Genomic DNA, 17,441 nt, shown 5'->3' with positions numbered 1-17,441 from the left:
TGTGTGAGAGAGAGAACAGAGGACTGAAGATGGATGTAAGCTCAAGATGCCTTTTCTTCACTACCTAGTAAAATTTGGGGCTGGGGGGAAAGTGGATTTCAGTGTAACATTTAGTGTCTTTTTTACCAGTGAAAAGCAAAATATGTTCCACTCCATTTCTTTAAAAGGTTGCAAGTTTTAGTCATTGATAATTCCCCTTTTATCCATAAACGTGAGAACTTTAGATGAAGTTCCATGGAGAAACGACCTCTTCTCCCTCCCTTTTAGGGAATAAGCTGTAAAAGAATATCTCATATTTTTGTAGTTGGGTGGTGCAAATGCTGGTAATTTTGAATTGAGGAGGATATTCAAACAGCTGCTGGTCTTATTTGGAGGGCTGAGCATTTGCTTTGTACTGGTCTGAACAGAAAACAGTTTTTCGCTATCACAGGACTTGTCAGGATTGCAAGTTTTCAGAACTGTAACAAAACTATGTGGTGGGTTGACCCCAGCCAATAGCCAAACACCCACACAGCAGCTTGCTCACTCCCCTCTCCCATGGGATGGGGAGAAAATAGAAGGAAGGTGAGAAGACTCATGGACCAAGATAATGACAGTTTAACAAAGCAAGCAAGACCTGCATTTGCAAGCAAAGAAAACAGAGGAATTCATTCACTACCTCCCATCAGCAGGCAGGTGGCCAGCCTGAAAAGCAAGGACTCAACACCTATAATCATAACTTGGGGGAAAAAAAAGCCATAACCACGAACATTCCCCTTTACTGCTCCTCCTCTGTATGGGCTGGTGTGATGAAAGCTAGCTCCATGCCACCAAACCCAGCAGAAACTGGAACTTTTCTTTTTCCTTTTTTTTTTTTTTTTTTTTAATGAAAGGCTGAAGACAGGTGTGGGCAATAGTGACAATATGAGAAACCCAAACACATTCTACATTTTCTGTTCTGTTTGACATCACTTGACTTTTGACATGCTGAATCAGCCTCCCCCATCTTAATGAATATTTCTTCATTTAAATGAGTTTAAATAGCTCCAACAGAAAAAAACTAGAAAAGATCAATGCAGAACATCAAGGTACTTTAAGCACCTGATCAGAGTGTGAGGGATTTGCTTTCTAACCCCAGACCTGACCCAGATAAAGTAACAGCTTGCAGCTGCTCCTCCTAGGCCAAATCAATGTAAAAATTAGCAAGTTCTTCTAAGGCATATTTCCTTTTCTCTTTGACTGGAAGAGGAAACCTTTATCAAAATTGATACATCTTTGGGAAAACAAACAAACAAACAAACAAACAACAACAACAACAAAAAAAAAACACCCAACACTGTGGTCTCCATGAGTTATGTTCTAAGAGTAAAAGATAAAGTAAAAAACCAAACCTGGCTTTACTCCATCAAGGAGTAAGTCATATAAAAATTCCTCAGAAAATCTAAAAGGTCAGGATGCATACAATAAGGCATGCTCAGAGGTTGTGTTTTGAGTAAGAAATTGCTGTCATGTGTACAGCACAGTGCATAGCCACCTTTGCTCCCATAGGTGATCATCTGCACTGATGTCCTATGGGAGATGATTCTACATATAAGAACTGAGGGAGCAGCAGTCAAGTCTAACCCAGTAATAAGTGATTTCAGAGCTAGAAACTTATTGCTTGAGTCATTAATATATGCTCCTTCTCAAGGTGACATCTTTGTGCTGTATTTAGTGTTAGCCCACTTTCACATAATCATGCTCTTCCCACCATGTGTGAATACATGGTGTGTTTTTGGTGCCTTTGCCATTTTCCTTTGGTTTGATTCTGAAGTTTAACCAACTGAAGGTCTTGTGTGAACAGACTGCGTAATTCAACTCAAATTAGCTTTTTCCACAGAGCCCAGAGAATGAATACAAAAAGTTATATTACTTTCAAAATAAAGTCATTAGTAATCATTAAAGCAGCAGTCAAACACAGACAACATTACAGCTGCATAAAAAAAATGGAACTGGAAGTCAAACATTACTACTAATCACTGCCATTGTCCTGAAAGAGCAGAAATTAAGCACTGATTTAAACTCATTTTAAATCCCATTACTGGGAGACCAAATTGCTAAAAAAGTGGAGGCCCTACTCATGGATTTCTGTAGACTAAAACCAGCTTTGCATTCTGAAACACTCACAAATGAGCCCTGAAGAGATACCAGAATGACAGCCTAGGAACCGTAGCGAATTGCATGGGTATTCAAATAAGGGGTACATGGAGGCAAGGTGCCCAGTATTGTCTTGCTGATGTGACTTGACTCTGATGAGGTGAGAAACTGACAGGTTGTTTTATTCCCCTTGCCTTTTCATTCTGAGACAGCAAAGGAGAGCTGAAAGTTTTGTGGTGATGGACACATCTTCTGTGGGGATTGACAGAATTTGCTAACTCATTTTCAGCCAATGAGTTTGTCACTACCAGCCTGGGCTTGATTTGAGCAGTGCCTCAGAAATGAAAAGCTCAGTATTCCATTTGCAGCTCTCTGACCTTTCTGGTGGCCCTATTTATTGTCTTGAATAAACAAAGATATGGAGAAGCAAAATGGGCTCAACAGTAATAATTTGTTTTCCGTTTGCCTTTCTCCTCCTTCCCCTGAAAATGCAGCTGTGGCTGAAATATTACATGATCATATGTAACATCCCAGCAAACAGCAAATGTTTATGGGTGTCCTAAACAGCTATTAAAGTAAGATTGTGCAAAAAACAGATTGCAATCAGAAGAGACTGTGTTCAAGAATGATACTGCCCAAAGGTAACTGTAAATTCAGTGAGGTGTTAGTTCCCTGTATATTTTGTGTGTGATTACCAGATCAAAGTGAGGGCCCTGCCACACCACTGGGTTGCTGTGACTTAGCAGGTGATCATGTGTCTGTTGAGCTGTCGTAACTGAACCTGTTTACACTGTTATACTATTAGCAAATACAAGTTAATTCCAGAGACTTTACTCTCAGGCTATGGCTTAACTAATTTGACTTACCTTACAGGCAGATGGATAGTTACACTAGCAGAGCTGATATGCTTAAGCACATTAAACCATCAAAATGTGATCAGGTACCTAAGCCATTATTATTAAACACTTTTTTTTTTTTGTCAAATTTGTCAGCTGTGTGAGTTCCGCCAAAGAACAATGGATGTATTCCTGACCTTGTATTGTTGCCAGTGCAGGAAAAGGCTGGGTTGACATCTATCCAAAGTACCTTTAACGTATTGCAGATACTGGAGTAGAAAGAGCCCACATCCACAATGTCAGTGACTCTGACTCTGCGTGTGTATTTGCCCACATACAAACTTCAGTGAGAATTTTTTCTACTGAATAAGGTCTAGAAACGGTTTCACTTGTGCAGCTCAGATAGGATTAGCAACATCTAAATGTGGAAAAAAATTAGAAATTTATGCAAATAGCATCTTTGCTGAGAGCAAGTATTTATTTGTGTTCAGTTTCTCAGTTCCTTTTTAACTAATCATGATGATCTGGTTCAATGTAATTTTGCTTTAAGCCCCCAGCTGAGGAACAGAGGTGAAGCCCAGCCACTCAGCACTCCCCTTAGTCCCTGGAGAGGTGAGCTGGACAATGATTAATCCAGAGCTGCCCACTCCTCTCCATCAACAGTGGAAGACAAGAGTACCCAGGCTCCAAGGTGCTTCAGTGAAAAGCATACATTTGGGAGAGGAATTGGAAAATTCACCTCCTTTTGGTGAAATTAATCCAGTGAACTTTAGGATTGGGAACTGGCCAAGCATCTGCACATGTTTTTGTAGCCTCTGTAATATCCTTGTTGCCCACCTCACAGCACACAGCTTATCATTTTGGTTTGTAACTTCACTGGCCACACAGAGAATTGATTCTCCCTCACATTCATTTCTGCTTGTGTCATAGGGAATGTCCAAATAACCCAGAAGCTACACAGGTTGTAGTCAAAAGTCACAGCCAACAAATGGAAAGATCCACCTGAACCCTGGCGTGATTGGTTTTAAAATGTGACATGTCAGTGTGTCGGTATCCTAAGCAAGCACAGAAATACGTGCCAGATATTACACGGTTTCTAGAGCAACCAGAGAGGACCCAAGGATGGTTACACCCACTGTGCAGACTGCTTAACAAAAGCATTAGTGAGAAAGCTCTCTGTGGTGAAGTAGCTGACAGAAGCCTTTTCTTTGTGAAGTACAACCTTCCTGAAGCTGAAACTGTTTGTGGATCGGTTCCAAACAAATTGCTTTTTAAAGCAAAAATGTAGGGGAAAAAAAAAAAGATTTTTAATTGTTGAAACACTCCATTTTTACATTTTTAGAAGTTTAATTTTTCCAATTTTAACATGTGTTGCTGCAGATCTCTTTTAACTTATGAAAAAGTTAAGTCAAAACTATATGGAATTATTTTGAAAATATAGAATTTTATTTTATTTCAGACTGTCAATTAATTTTTTTAATTCATTTTAAATTAATTCTAAGTTGGGATTTTTTAATTTGAACTTGAAAATTCCTGTGGGAATGGAAAAGAGTTTCTTTGCTGCATCTTATTATTGCTTTCCTTCATTAGAGACCTTGCAGTATAAATAACTCAGTGGAGAATATAGTTGGGAGTACAAATGCATGCACAAAGTCTTCAGGTGATCTTTAACCTGTGACATATCACTTGCACCTCAATAGTATTATGGCTGAGAACGGAAGAAGAAGAGGAAGAGGATAAAGGGAAGACTAGTAACAGAGAGTTGAAAGGAAAAAAGTAGATCTCTGAAGGAGATGGGAAGAAAAAGTGATATGGGGCAAGGGAACTGGTTCAAGATGAGAAAAATGAAAGGCTTGTCTTGTAAGTGCATTGGAGGATGATGGTGAGGGTCGATGTATTAACTAATGACCAGTCACTGGAAAATACGTTATATCTGAGGGATGGATCTGAGCCACTGAGCATAACTTCAGTAGCATCCACAGGACGATGAAAACACAGGAAAAAGGAATGAGGCATCCTGATCCATCAGGTTTTGCCTGCTACAGCTGTTGCAGACCTCTGTTTCTTCCAACAAAAAACCTTGTTGTGATTATGGCTATTTTTGAGAGGGGAAATGGCTCTTTAAAAGGTGCTGGCACTCCATGTCTGCTAAAATTGCCAAAAGGAATCTATGTATTATATTTTATGTAATCACATTTACTAAACAAAAAAAAACCCATCAGCTGTCAATCATACCACTCCAGCATTTAAGTGTTCACACAAATCCTCACCAAAATTGGCTGGTGTGGGAATGAATATATTCGAGCCTCTCCTTTCAACCTTTCACATATAGGAAATCCCATACACATTCTGTCTCTGGTAGTACAGAGCTTCATCATCTGATATCAAAAGGCCTTATTGAGGGTTTTCATGGCTGTAGCTACTAATAGCTAATTTCAGTTTTCAGTGGAACTGCTGACTTTGCCCTCACCTCCCAGCAGGGGTCAAAGGTTTTTCATACTAAATGTCTCCTACCATGGTAGATCAGTGTAACAAAAGCAGTTGTTCTCTAGTATTAAAAGATCCTATTTATTGAACATTTGAAAGACAGGGACGATGCTCAGACCTTTTGCCCTATTGTAAAACAAAGCAGTAAAACCAGAATGCCACGAGCCGCTAGTAATAATTGTGGTAGGTCTGGTTGTGGATTTTACCAAACAGTAAAATAAATACAGTGTGAGCATATCAGTTTAAACCTGAAAATGGAAAGGCTACAAAACATGTGTTCTGTCAAACATAATTTAACATTAGAGATCTCAGTCATATTTGAGAGCCTTGAAGAAATGCTTTTCCTGTTTTAAATATATTTCTTTGAATATATTTCTTTGAAATATATTTAAAAAACTAATTTCATCTACAGTTTGTTTCTTCTAAATGGCTGTTTCATTTTCCATGCATATGCAGAAGTTAGAAGATCATTAAATATCGGCACCCCTCCAGTAAGATAAAGATCCTGTGTTGTTGTCTCTTCACAAACCACGGAAATCCAGGGACATTTGTTATGTGTTTCTAAGAGAGGTGCAAGCCCAGTTTTCCAACTTATATACTCCTCTCTTACTACTGGACTTTGTCCTACACTTTGTCCTTGCATTCTTCCTCACTTTGGTCTCTCTTAAGTATGTTTTCATACAATTTCTTCAGGTATTTTAATAGACTCAGTAAACATTTTATTTCTCTAACACCATAGTTAAGCCTTTGCAGCTGTGTAAAATCATTTTAACTATGTTCCTGACCCTCATTTTCTGTTTACTCTCTCCCAAGACCCAAGATGGACTTCTTGGACCTCCTCAGGTGTCCACTGTGGAGGCAGCTGCAAGTCCTTCCAAGGGCTGTCACAGCAGGTGGAAGATGAATCCATACAAAAGGCAGTTGTTGTATTTTATCTGGAGGGAGGCAAAAAGACGCATTCGGAAAAGGTGTAGGAGGGAAGAGATAAAGGGTTTTTATCTGGGGCATCCAGAAATCTTGGGATCACAGACTGAGGGTCATTATTCACAATAATTAGCGAACATGTTCTTTAATATTCCCAATTTTTAATATAGAGGATTTAGGATTCCTTTCACAGCTCCTGAAAAGCAATGAAAGGTAACTGTCTCATTCAGGAGCTTGGCAAAGTCATTCAGCTGTGAAAAATCAAGGAAGAAAGGGCTTTTAGGAATTCCCTAGGCTGTTTGAAGCATACAATCACATGGAGCTGTGTCTGAACACAATGTGTTATCACTAGCTCGCTCTTTTTGCTTGCAGTCATTTGTTAATTTTGATAAGGAGAGAGAGAGTTATTTAACTGAATTAGTCAGATAAATTCTAGAATGACTGAAAAGTGAATCTTCTTTAACACTGCAGAGCATTATCCAGCACCTTTTTGGATTTATTGCTTGAAGAGGGGCAGGGAAAAGGAGCTTGCAGGTCTCTGAAGTAAAAGAGGCAGCTTCCAAGGAGCAAAATTACCCTGGCTGGCTCAGAAAAGGCTGCTGTGAGAAACCAGAGCCTTTCAGAGTGATCACCACAATATTGCTAGGGCAACCTGTGTTTTGTGGATGACTTTCAGCTGCTAAAAGCTGGGAGGCAGGAGCTGGTGCTGCCAAACCCAAGATGACTCCTGACAGCTTCTGCGATCCCCTGCAATATATTTAATTTTACGCTTTTTCCAAGATAGGACCTGAGGGATGCAGCCAGCTCCCTGTCCTTGATTTAATATGCAGTGTGCCTGGCTAATCTCTCTGATAGCTGAAGCCCGGTTTCAGTCCTGCTATCTGGAACTATGCTATATAAAAGTGGACAGGCTGGATGAAGGCAGGAGACCACAAATTCCTCAGTCTTTCTCTTCAGGGGGTGGGGAGGGTGATTGTTTGGTTTTAGAAATCTTGGTAGTAACCTGAGCTAAGTAAAATGCTGGGATTCTTCAATATTTATTGAAGTAATATGTGAGAGAAATGTGTTTGTGTTTGGAAAGCCAAACAAATTGTCTCTCTTGGGCACAACTGAATATGAATAATGAATCCCCTGAGTTATGAAATGGGCAGATGAAAATATTTTTTAAAAATAGAGGAAAGGCAGAGAACCACATCGCGGACCATGGGAGAAACCCATACCATAAAGCCATTTGAATTTCTGGCTGCTGTGTTTGAAAATGGCATAGCAGAGTAAGAATGATGGTGAAAGATTTAGAACAGCTTTACCATAATAAAGTACTAAATAGTTTGGTTCCTCAGTTTGGAAAAGAGGGGACTGAGGCAGGGATAAGGTAGATATGTCTACAGAATTATAAATGATATAGACATAGTGAATAGAAATCAATGATGCATTATTTTTCACATCCAAAGAACTAGGGGCACCTAATTAAGTTATCAGGCATCCTGATAAACAAACAAAAAGGAAAATCTTTTTCAGATATATCATAATTAAATTGTGAGGTGCATTGGCACAGGTTGCAGTAGAGGCTATCGGTATAAATGGGCTCAGAGAAAATTAGATGAATCCATAGAGGATAGATCCATTGGTGGCTATTGAAAACTATGATCTAGGTTAAACTTTCATCTCAGGAAGCCTCATAAGTGATGATTGTGGGAAGCTGGAAAGGTATTCTAGGCAATCTATATATTTTCCCCGTTTCCAGCAGCACCCATATTGGGGATGAACAGATATTTGCCAGGTCCATCAGGAACACTTTTATGTGTGTGTGTGAGAAAAAATAACAAAAAAAGAGAGGGTGTGATGAAAAAAACAAAAGCAACTTAATTAAACAACTACTTTCTCTTTCTGTTAATAATTTTCACACAGGCCTCTTGCAAAGGAAACCTGAATAACCTTAAATCTCCTACTTTCATCTTTAATTTTTACTTCAATCAGAATTTTCCCAGCCATCCTATGCTTCTGTGTAGTTGTTGCTTGTCAGCATATTATCAAAACAATGCATGAGAATATTGTATTTGACAATACTGCCACCTGGGCTACATTCACAGTAGTAAATGAAACAGGTTCAAGACAAAGGCCCAACAAATAGGAATTTGATTATTTATGATGTTGGTTAGAGAGATCCCTGCCTTAGTTTTAATCTTGGTCAACTAATTTGCGCTGTCCCAAATAACTGCCAGGCTTGGCTAGCGAGTTAGCACAGGGAAGGGACCATTCCAAATAACAGGTTAGATGAAGACAGCCTATTCTTGAAGATATGGTTAAATCACGCCAGTTGGCCTCATGGCTACAGAATGGCCCTTCACCATACCTAATTTACTATCTAGTATAGGTGTTGTAACATTGATTTGATGTAACCTCTTGGAGACTGGGTGAGAAAAGGAATAGGTTTGGCCACCTGGAGAGAGTCCAAACAAAGCCAACGAGCTGTCTCCCAGGAGGGGTGAGGGGACCGTAAGAGCACCCAGGCATGGACAGAGTTGGTCATTTTCCTTTGGTCAGGATCAGCCTAAGGATGGTTCTCAGTGATGCATACCCTGCAGCAGACTGGGTATAGCTTTGGCTAGGGTCAAAGGCCACCTGCAGGAAATCCTTTCATTGGATAGCAGGCCAGTGGACTTTGATGTATAGGAGATATCTCTTCTAGATCTCTTTGAATCTCTAGTCTCAAAGAGGCAATTTGGTTTTCTCAGATCATGGAATGATATGCATTCATACCCTGGCCACATTTTATGCTCTGTAGTTATGTGATCAAATAAAGTTGCACCTGCTGTTTAATCCAGACATTTTAAGGCCTGTGTCTTCTTTTATCTGTTGTCAGAGCTAATATGCCAGGTGCTATATAAGATAGAACTAAAAGAACAACAGCTATCATAGGAAGCTTACAAGCTGAAAGAAAAGTACACATAGGAAGAAAATCAGTGGGAGATCCAATAATAAATAAATTAAAATCCAATGAACTGAGAAGTTCAGTAGCAGCTGTAGTTCAATATTACTCTCATATTCTGATGGAGAAGGCAGTTAACTGATTGTAAGTCTTGCTGATGAGACCCTTTTTAAGTATGCGAGCAACAAGTCCACTGAGGCTGGGGCCTATTTTATGGATGGATAGCTTATGGAACAACTATAGTTACGAGATGGAAACAGCATGCCTTGTTATTAAGAGCAGAATGAATACATAAAACTTGAGGACCAACAGAGAGGCCTATCTTGGTGCAAAACTTTGCAGGTGAAGAGAATTAAACTGGTAGGTCAGGATCAGAGTACAAATTGAGAGGTTAAAACTGAGATGATAATGTTTGAAGGATGGGTAAAGTGATTATCAAACTAAGGAAAAGCAGAGATATCAGATGGTTTCTGTGCAGTGACTGTTAAAATGTTGACTTAGACCACAAGCAGACAGGAATAGGATAGAAGAGACCATGTGTCCTTTAGCTTGTACACAGACTTTGCTTCCATGATGTAGAACTGGGAAAGTAACATCCTACTGACCTGCAATCCAGTTCCATGTGCAGCCCAGGTGTGGTTCAGAATTGACCTCCAAGAGATTAGTTATATCCCCTTTACCCAAGTTTTACAAGGGGTTAGTTCTGTGACCTTCAGCAGTTTTTTTATTCTGGCTTTACACTGGGCTGTAACCTATTCTTTAGACACAGAAAACTGAGCAGAAGCAGCTAAGGCTCCCTCTGTGCTTGTAACTCAACAGGAACACACCACATGGCTGAGCAGTGGCAGCAATCATCCCTACACACCCTTGGTCAGATTTGGCCCATGCCAATCAGTGCTTCCCTAGGTAATGTCTCCTTAGCAGGTTAAGGAACAGCACAAGCCAGGGTACACTCCTGACAGACATCCAGCCTGTTCTGAGGGCAAAAGCTGTGCCACGTCAGCTTGATCTCGGGTGCTGGCCAATGTAACTTCCTACTGTAGTGTGAACATGTGGCTACATGTAGTAGCCTCAGGGTTGAATGAGCCATCTGGATCTGTCAAGCTGTTTCCAGCTCAGCAACATCTCCTGACATTTCCAAGTGTGAGTCTGGAGAACTTCAGCTGTGAAAGGTTCCTATCAGAGTCTTGACTGTTGCACTGGAATGCATGACAGATCTAACACATTTTTAAAAAGGAAAATGAGATACTAGATGTAAATGACAGTTTGTGCTCTCCTATTTATGCAGATCACAGCATCATTTTACTATACATTCAGCTTTCACAGAAGCAGACATGTCTGCACTTTTAAAGCCTAATATTTTTGTTGCTATTTTGAGCTCTGTTGAGAGTGAAGACTTCTCCCACTGTTTGTTTAGTTTCAGTTTCAGAGGCAGGGTTTTGGTTTCTATTTAGGCCAGTTTATGATGCAGTGGTTTGTGTATTAAGAAGGGTTTTTAACTAGCAATTGTGTCCCTTGTCTCTGGATTGTGTGTTCCATACATTGTTTAAAATATTGTAAGTCATCCTGTTTTAAGCTCATCTTTCTTTGCAATTCATTGCCCATCAAAACATTCCATGCTAAGACTACCATTTTTGTCTATGTCCACTGGTGTAGAATGTTCTACCAGTAGGCCCACCTAGAGCAAAAGGAAAACTGAAATACTGAATAGTGGAGGTGAATGAATTAAAATTAATGCATGCATTTTATGACACTTGGATTTCAGCATGCACGAGAATTCTGCGATAATCTGCCTGACTTCATTACCATGAGACATGAAGGTTGCTGCTGTGCACATGAATAAAGAATATGCTTTGCATTTCTATAGTTAATAATAAAAATGGTAATTTGTAGGAAAAATGTAAACTGAATAAACAAAGCCATGTATGTCTGTTGCTGAAGGAATAATATGACTTTGAAGTACAGTTCAACCCCATACAAAGATTGTCTTTATAATATTTGCAAGAACCATTAAGACTTTAGATTAATTTATGCTTCATAAGTGCAGAATACAAAAATTTAATCTCTTCAAGGGCTGAAGCCTCAACAGTAGCCTTTTGAAAAGATAGTCTAAACAATGAGTTAGTGATGTGAACAGGTATAGTCAGAAAATATAAAGAAATAAGCAGTCTTCATGCTTTGGAACTAAACTATTCGCTAAGAGGTACTTATATCCCTCATGTAGATTCGTAAGCCTAAGGGAATCACAAAGGAATTCTAAGTTCCTTTGAAACATTTGCAGCTGACCCTATTCAAAACCTAACACAGCTTTTTTTCAGGATGAAAATTGTAACTTTTTTGTGTGCTCTCTCTAGACTCTTCTAGACAATAGGCTCACTGACACTAACAAATATATCAAAACTGGATGGCTACAAGTTAAAAATGTTTTCTAATTCTAATTCTACTAGACAATTGAGGCAGAGGGAGGTTAAATGAATTGTCCAAATTTGCACAGGAATTATTCTGGCAAAGTCAGTATCTTATTCATGTCATGATTGCCTGAACTTTCACTTTGATTTTGAAAAGAAAATCTATTTTCTTCTTTTTTTCTCAAAAGCACTAAACCCACAAACAGTCTCATTTGGCCTACCCCTAATATTTTAGTCTAGTTTTGTTCAGAGCTTGAGAGAATACTGCTGTCTTCTTGAAAGGGAGAAATAATGTTATGCATTTTATTTTATTTGGATTGTTCTAGAAGTGTTTCTAAATGTATGTACATGATATAACTCTGGGATAAATTAATACCTTTTCTTTCCAAAATTCAAAACTAGTGTTTCAATGTAAAGCTTCTTTACTATGAGGTTAACAGTGAGATCTCCTAGTTACTTACACGAATGTAAAGGATCCTTCAGAATATTTTTGCTATAACTTTCATTTGATTTGTTACTCCTGTGCAGCTAAATTAGAAGACAGGCATATGAGTTATACAATATAGACAGATCATGTGACCAAAGTCTCCATGGAAACTGCCTAATTTGTGCTTTTATTTAATTAGAGTTGTCCATTACCTCTCCAAATTAAATTTCATTTAAATTCATGTGCCAGTCATTTTTTAAATTGTGTATGACTTCTTATCCATCACTTAATGAGATCTCTAGTAGGCTGTATTTCAGCAGAGTGAGTTTATTTAACAATTGAGTTTATAAACAAGATGTTTATTTGACAGATCAGCTTCTCCAACAATCAACATCCTCAGGACCGATTTTCTATGCAATATCTGTGCTATACTTACCCATTGTTATTAATTCCATATTATTAACCTCACAAATTGTCAAAACCAGGAACAATTGTTAGAGAGTATCCATAAGTTCATTCACTCATTTTGCTTGCTGTGAGATAACTGGGAAAAATCATAGTACGACGAAAAAGTGCAACCAAGACCAAGAAATATACAAAATGCATATCTTTGTTAAATGGAGCATTGAAGCATGTGGAACATGTTGTGTTGTTTCTGTGTGCTGTTGGAAGCTGAACCACAAAAACCAGCTTCTCTGACACAGGGGCTGAGGTGCTCTTAAGAAAAGTCTGAGCTGGTTCAAACTTATGGGAATGTCTACCTGAGGATATGAGGAACATCAACTGGTGTGAATTATTTAGAAGACATCAGTCCTCAGTCACACACTACAGAAACGTGGTTTGCAATACCTGATTTTGTCTTTCTCTAAAGAATTGCTGGTTGAACTTATAGTGAGAGTGGAATACTCCATTCTCTCACTGTTCTTTTGGGGTGTTTGTGCTTCTAACACATGCAGATGGTAAGAAGGAGTACAGTGGAAGGCTGTATATACGCAAACAATTTCCACTCAGCTGAGACACCAGCAAATATAAATAACAGGGAAAAAACAGTTTTTAAAAAATGTGTAATGTATTTACATGGAACACATCACTGTGATACTTTGTATGCTAATCTGTGTATTCTCAAACCAATCTTTTGCCTTAAGGAAGTGGAATTTACCCGATTTTCCATATGCAGCTCTGTGTTAGAAATACAAATTAATTTGTATGCCAGCACAGCAAGAGCACAATGCAGAGGCAACAAACTGCAATTCTGAAAGGAGTATAGGCAGGGTAGCTGAGAGCTGCACTCAGGCCATTCAGCAGGTTTCTGCCTGCTTCACTGCATTCATACGGCACAGACATATCATCTGAGTTTAAGCACTTTCCAGAATTACAGAATTTGTCTCTGGCACAAAAGTAAATGTTATTGGTAGGAGAAAGTCACCATCACAGCATTATCAGAATTCAGAATGGCAGAACTGAAATGGTTGTGGCTAAAAGATAAAGAAAGTGGCCTGAGAATCATGAGTGTCATTATCATCATCAGAGGCTGGAGGTGCTAAAAGTACAACTGGAGAGCAGACAATAATGATTCTTCCTGGAATAAATATGTGAAGGCAAAAGGCAGTAAAATTCAATGTGCCTAAGCAAAGCTGAAATGAACAATGTAAAAAGTGCTTTGAAAAAAAAAAAGGTATTTCTGAACATTATAATGCTGGTAACGCTGGTGATGTGCAAAAATCTCGCATTTTTTTTTTTTTTAAAAAAGGACACTAGGACAATGGGCAAAAAGGAGTAGATACTTCAGATAATACAAAAACTTTTGGGTATACAAAAATATCAGAGTTATTAAATAGCAACTTTGTTTCTGTCTTTTCAGAAGAAGAGGGTGGCGATCTGCTCAAGTCGGGCTTCAGTTTTCCAGGGACGCCAGAGGAGGAGCTAGGTACAGATATCATCTCTCAGATAACGTGCACTGACTGCTCGTCCATCCGGCGGCTGGGCGCAGCCATGGGGGTGAGGAGGCAGGAGGCTGCTCGGTGGTGCAGCCTTTCCCCAGCCCCAAAGCCCCCACAGGGTGGTGTTAATGAGAGCGGCCAAACAACTGCTCAGTCCAACCCTCCCCTGCTATAAAAGATTAGAGAATCAAAAGAAAAAAACATCAGATTTGGGTAATATCCACGCAACCAAGAATTCAACAGAAGGCGTTCAAGGAAATTATCAGCTTTCCTTTTTTTCTCTTTTTACTTTTGTCTTACCCCTTAGAGAATATAACAATTGCAGAAAGAGTATTCAATGTTACCTTTTAAATTTAAAACAAATAACAGACACAGGAATAAGAAACTCATAGAGCTGATGAGTGAAATCCTGATACCTGTCTCTCAATGCTAGCAGTAAAAGTCCCATTGGCTTCAGCATAGATAGATTTTAGACCTTTTAGACTGTGCAAAATTGAGTTTCTGTTCCTGGAATTTCATCTTCAGATTGTCAGTGTTTTATGAGAAATCTATCAAAATTTTGATTTATATGCAATTACTTTATGTGGTTATTTTTGGAGGAGAAATGCGGGAAGTGATTTCTGTTTGTTTGCTAGTTAGAGCTCCCCTGTGAGCATACTTACATTTCAGAAGTTAGGGTAACAGTATTTTTTCTCCTTCTATGCATATGCTCGTGTTAATACATTGCAACGCTTTATTTTGTGTTACTAGGATATTTTTATATTTGATAAAGCCTCACCCTGACCTTATTGTTGCACATTGATAGGAAGATAAATTATAGTTGCTGTATTAAGAAAAACAAACAAACAAACAAACAGTTTGAACAGGGAGCATGGATACAGGCAGGAGATGTCACTAAAATTAAATAATCTCTTAGAAGAGGATTTTCTGAAGCAGGTAGTTTTGCCACTCAGTTACATTCAAGTCAGGGAATTCCATAAATGTTCCATTTAAAAATATGTTTGTTGGACTTATTTGTCCACTTTATATTAATAAATAAGTGTGGAAAAAAAGCTATGGGATAAGTTGCAAAGACTGGCTAGAAGGAAGTGTTAAGGAAGAGACTGAATGACCTTTAGGCAGCTTCTGCCTTGATTAAACTAGTGTAAGAGGGAAGATATGATTAAACGTGAGGCTCACTAGGAATCTTACAAGTGAATCCCATGGAAGAGTTATGGAATGAGCACATCTCTCAGCCTTCTTGGACAGTTGGTTTTTTTTCACCCTGCTGCCCCATTTCACAGCATGCAGGGAAGAGTTCAGGTGCCCCAGAGAAGAATTCATCTCATCTAACAGTTGGAAAGTAATTCAGATGTGCATGTCTAAACTGTAGATATCTTGACTTCCTCTAGATTCAATGAAGAGTGATAGACTTTTCTAGGACATAACAGATTTGGCCTACTTTAGAAACTTAACATAGGGTTAGATGAATCATGCCCTAGAAGTATGTAAAAATTGTTCGTCCTATTTGGTTGAGAAAGAACTGCAGGATTTCTGAAGCCAGAATACCTGATGTATAAATCAGTAGTATTAAATGTCAGGTGTTTACAAAAGAAGGGAGCCTCATATGAAATAGATAATCAAAGATTAACAAAAAAATATGCACTAAACTGGTTGATCATCCAGCACCCTGATTAGGAAGAAGATGGGGAAATAGTCAACAAAAATGAGGATTGTGAAAGAAAAAAAAAAAAAAAAAAAAGCAAAAACCAATAAATTCACAACCAGACCACAAAGAAACTATGTTGCTTTCATAAACTTCAGCAGTTTATGGCCAGAGTCCTCTGAAAATAAACACCAAAAATCGCTAGGTGATGAAGGGAGGCAGATGAATTTCGTATTTTCAGAAGGAAATCCTGTCCTCCTGACTTAGTGACCAGGATGTCAATGGCCAAAATAGGTGGATGCCATCAGTAATGTAAAAACATATGATGATATGATGTCCTAGTCTCCCTTAGAGAGAATCACTGTAATCCAAGAAGGAGCATGCTATGGGAGATAGAAGCTGGGAAGACTTTTATGAAAGTTTTGGGATAGTCAGTGAAATTCAGTGTAGACAAGCTCTACACTGTTAGAGCTGTGCCAGGGATTAACTCCTCGACAGGCAGCTGGGATGCTGTCTCTCTCTCTGTCTGTCCCCCAGTGTTGTGTTCTGTTACTTGAAGATTTGAACTCAAATCCATGAACTGAACATAGTGAAAAAAGCTGCAGGCTATTAGATCTTTCTCAGTCTCCACTTTTGTTGTTGAACATGCATAAAGTTAAATACTCATTGGAGAGAAATCTGAACCTGGGTGGATACTCTGGTAACTGGGCTATGGAAATGGGCTTGCTCTCTTGCCACCTCTATGACTGTGAATTATTTTGTATGAGCAGCCTCAGTCTGAAGGATTGCTGCAGACATTCATTCCAGAAAAAAACACAGAAAGGTCTTTTCCTGAGAAGTAAAATAATTGCCCCAAGCCAAGGCAGAGCAGTGCTTGTATTCTTTAAGGTAGCTCCAACTGCAGGGCCATTCATTATTGTAGAGTCTCACTGTCCCAAGGAGCTTCAAGTGACGATCTCTCTGGTACTGAAGAATCTCTGGCTCCAGGCCTTTATTTGTAAAATGGGTTTAATATTTCCTAGTGAGGTTTCAAGGCTTTGGTGGGGATTAATTAATGTTTGCACAGTATCTCACCAGAGTGAAAATGCTGAATAGTCACTAAATAATTTTATTAATACAATAATCCACAGCCTTAATTGGGAAAAGGTATCAAGGGATGGGACTGATCTCAGCTCTTTTACATTATTGATTTTATGAAAGACCTCATTAGTTAAAACAGACAGAAATGCAATGGAGTCCTTTAAAAAAAGCTTACCCAAGCATTCATAGCCTCTTCTTCAGAACAATATTTCATAGCTTTTCTGTTACCATTTATTTGTTAACAGAGTTCAGGGTGATAAGTATTGTCATGGTTACAAGATTCACACTCACATCAAAAATTTCTGTTCTTTTCACTAGGAATATCTCAAACAAGCAACCTGTTAAAGGTAGCAGGGCATGGTGGTAGGAGCAAGAGATCTGACATGCGTGATCTCAAGCAGCTCGAGTCTTATGGAAAGTGGGGTTCTACCAATTCAAAGCTTTATTCTAGCTGGTGGTATAAAATCTGAACAATGTTAATATATTAAATAATAAACATTTTACAAAACTACTCTTTTCTAACCAAACTGGAAACTTACAGTCTTATTTACCTTAGGCATGTAGAGGGTAAAACAACTATTTGCTTTGTGTGTCAAAACCAAATAATGCAATCTTAACAAGAAACATGGAAAATGTGCCATGTTTAAATG

At 38.7% G+C, this 17,441-nt stretch overlaps 1 protein-coding gene across 1 annotated transcript in view; it reads left to right on the top strand.

Moving 5' to 3' along the window:
• Window positions 1-13,992: 13,992 nt before the first annotated feature.
• The window catches only part of LOC103775842 (disks large-associated protein 2-like), a gene marked incomplete at its 3' end in the record, with an annotated part of 50,950 nt that continues 47,501 nt past the window's right edge, over window positions 13,993-17,441 (top strand). The window contains exon 1 of the mRNA XM_008943311.1: window positions 13,993-14,053. The remainder of the gene's footprint in view (window positions 14,054-17,441) is intronic.

This window comes from Merops nubicus, unplaced genomic scaffold (assembly GCF_000691845.1).
Source record: "Merops nubicus isolate BGI_N331 unplaced genomic scaffold, ASM69184v1 scaffold2007, whole genome shotgun sequence".
NCBI classification, from domain to species: domain Eukaryota; kingdom Metazoa; phylum Chordata; class Aves; order Coraciiformes; family Meropidae; genus Merops; species Merops nubicus.
The sequence above is the reverse complement of the archived record's forward strand: the minus strand, read 5'-3'. Positions and strand labels throughout refer to the sequence as shown.